The sequence below is a fragment of the Mytilus trossulus genome, chromosome 11 (genome assembly GCF_036588685.1).
Source record: "Mytilus trossulus isolate FHL-02 chromosome 11, PNRI_Mtr1.1.1.hap1, whole genome shotgun sequence".
Lineage (NCBI taxonomy): Eukaryota > Metazoa > Mollusca > Bivalvia > Mytilida > Mytilidae > Mytilus > Mytilus trossulus.
In genome coordinates, this window is record NC_086383.1 from 37114453 (window position 1) to 37117564 (window position 3112).

At 31.7% G+C, this 3112-nt stretch overlaps 1 long non-coding RNA gene across 1 annotated transcript; it reads left to right on the forward strand.

Annotated features, from left to right (window-relative positions):
* Positions 1-301: 301 nt before the first annotated feature.
* LOC134690342 (uncharacterized) lies at positions 302-1809 on the forward strand. Its single transcript, XR_010101912.1, has 3 exons — positions 302-515; positions 829-1047; positions 1398-1809. It is a non-coding gene; the product is annotated as an uncharacterized LOC134690342 (long non-coding RNA).
* The last annotated feature ends 1303 nt before the right edge of the window (positions 1810-3112 follow it).

The following is a 3112-nucleotide window of genomic DNA, read 5'->3' on the forward strand; positions in this document are numbered from 1 at the left end:
AACAAATTTTTGAAGTTCTGCTCAAAACATCCGACAAACAAGAAAATGGCAGAGGAGGATAGGTTTTTAAATGTGGGAGAAGAAGACACAACAGAGTTTATCAACTCGATGAAGAACGCTAACACTAAAAGAAAAACAAAAAGTGACATTAGCTTGTTTCAATCGTGGCTTTTAGCTACACAAAATGAAGAACGTCAGTTTTCAACGATTAAAAATGAGAAACTGGATCAGTATCTTGCCAGATTTTTTTATATCTGTGAGGAACAAAAAAGGTCAAGAATATGAACCGGACACACTCAAGTCCATACAGTCTTCAATTAACAGACATCTGAATGAAAATTCTGAGACTGATGTGAACATTTTAACCGATAAAGACTTTCAGCACTCAAGGTACGTTCTGTCAGCTAAAAAGAAAGATCTAAAGAGCAAAGGTTTTGGGAACAGAAAATGAAAGGCAGATGCTTTCACACAAGAGGAAATTGATCATCTCTATGACAGAAATTTGCTTGGAACAAGTAAGTAAAATAAAATATGATCTAAACCATCACTTTATATACATTTAAATATTTTTAAAATATATTATACATGTAAATGTTCCTATAAATGTTGTTAAAGTGTATATTTTCTTGTACTTCTATTTGGTATTGTTTCCACAAGAAACATTTTACTTATTTTTTTCTGTTTGGAATAAACATATTCATATACACTCAATGTACATGTACAGTTAATAATCGAACATAATTTAATGCATGTCATTGGTATCGAGATACATGCATACACATATTTCCCTAATAAAATGATGTTTTAATTACTGCTTTTATTTGACAGGTAATCCAGATGCTTTGATTAATACAGTGTGGCTAAATAATTCAATGCATTTTGGCATGAGAAGCCGCCAAGAACATCAAGATATGATGTTTGGTGATATTGAGATGAAAGCAACATAAGGAGGAGTCCAGTATCTTGAATTTACTGCGCGCCAAACAAAAACAAGAAAGGGAGAGGGAAGTGCAAGGCCATTTGCTCCAAAAATGTTTGCAATTGCAGGTAATTATTCTTAAAAAAAGTACTTTTATAATGTTTATTATTCCTAGTATTATACAAAAAGAAAATTATATCATATTGTATATTTCATAACAAGATAATACCCAAATATAATTCCTGAATATATATAGCTATCAGATAATCTGTTTATCAAACACAGATGAAACTCACTCCGCTACGAAAATATCACACATGTATATATATAGTGAGTAATACAGACCAACTTAAAAAATGTGCAAAAAACTTTGACGTTTATTTATGAATGACTGTGTTATTGATATTCCGATTGTTTTTTCTGTCTCTTATAAAATGACAAAATTGTGTTTACGTTTACATCATTATATATTTTTTAGATAATCCAAGATGTCCTGTGAAAACATTCAAGACTTATATTCAAAGAAGGCCTACTGAATCATTAAAGCCAGACAGTAAATTTTATTTGTCAATTCTTCCTCGTTATCACAACAAGGGTCATGATGATTTTGACACTGAAAACACAAATATATGGTACAGTATGCAGCCAATGGGCAAGAATAAACTAGGTGAATTAGTCAAAGTTTTGTCATAGAAAGGAGGATTAACTGGTAGAAAAGTTAATCATTCAGCTAGAAAAACAACAGTGACATCATTGCTGCACTCCCATGTAGAGGCAACAACAGTGATGCAGTTAACTGGACACAAAAATGTAGCATCTATAAATGATTACAGTTCTGCATCTTTAGATCAACAAATTAAAATGTCTAACATATTGTCAGATATTGGATCTGGTGGTAAATCTGTGTGTACAGAACCTGCTGTAATAGAAAAACAGACTGTAAAAATGATTAAATCTAGTGATATTGATTTTCCAAATGAAGACAATTTAATACTAGCTGATATGCATCTACAAGCCATTGATAATTATGAATTTAGTACAACATGTAGTAAAAATGACCATATTGATAAAACTGTAAATACTTCTATGCTTCCATCCTCAAAATTCCAAATGTTCAAAATGCCTCCATAGGAAATGTCACAATAAATATATATGGAGGTAGTGATGCTGTTGTTGGACAATTATAACTTGTATTTGTTGGATTAATTATTTCATTCTTTTTAAAGTTTTTGACTGTTTTAGTTATTGTATTTGTTTATTTGCCTTACATAAAACTATAGTCGGAAGTATATGATAAAGCGATTAATACATGTCCTTTTCCATATCAGCCTGGGTACCATGCATCGACCCATATCAGCACCTCGACTCCGTCTCGGGCTGATATGGGGGTCTCGGGATGATACCCAGCCTGATATGGAAAAGGCCATGTATTAATCTCTATATATCACACAGAATGAAGAAAAGATAGAAGGATCCAAGAGAAAAAAGAAGAAATAATTTTATTTAAAACAAAAATGACCTGTTTGGTCCCTCGTATTTCGGTTGTCTATAAATATAGTTCCTGTCATTTTGATGACTGTAAACTATAAGTATTGTGTCTTTTAGGGGGACATCAATGGCTTACAATGATTAGTTATGCTATTTCTTTTATCGGGAAGATTATCTTCATTTTTAAACATAATGTTTTCTTCAGATGCATTGTGGATTCATGCGTCATATTTGTATGGATGGCAAATCTGTCTATTTAACAAATGAAATAAAAAATCACAGGTTTAAAGATGCAACTTTTCCAATGTGTCTATTGACTTCATTTAAATATCTAAGCAGTTCCAATATTTTAACAATCGAGTATATGTCAAGATGTTCTATAGAATTTCAACCTTTTTCTTCATGCAGCAACTGCATACCTCAAAGGTGTGAAGCCAAACAAAATGTCTTCACTGGGAACTCCAAAGGTGAAACATGAAGACTTCAGTTTAGCGGGGACGTAACTCAAAAGCTAGTTTTTGGTCATTTTTGCACATAGAAACTTTGCAGAAACAGTAAATGTAAAACAGTTGTGCTTAACGAAGACATGTAGTAAAAAACTACAGAATGATGCATTGAAATAGAGACTGCGCGATATATTTACATAATGTTTGAAATTCTTCTACATATAAAACACCGTTTCATTTTGAAAATAAAAATTCTATA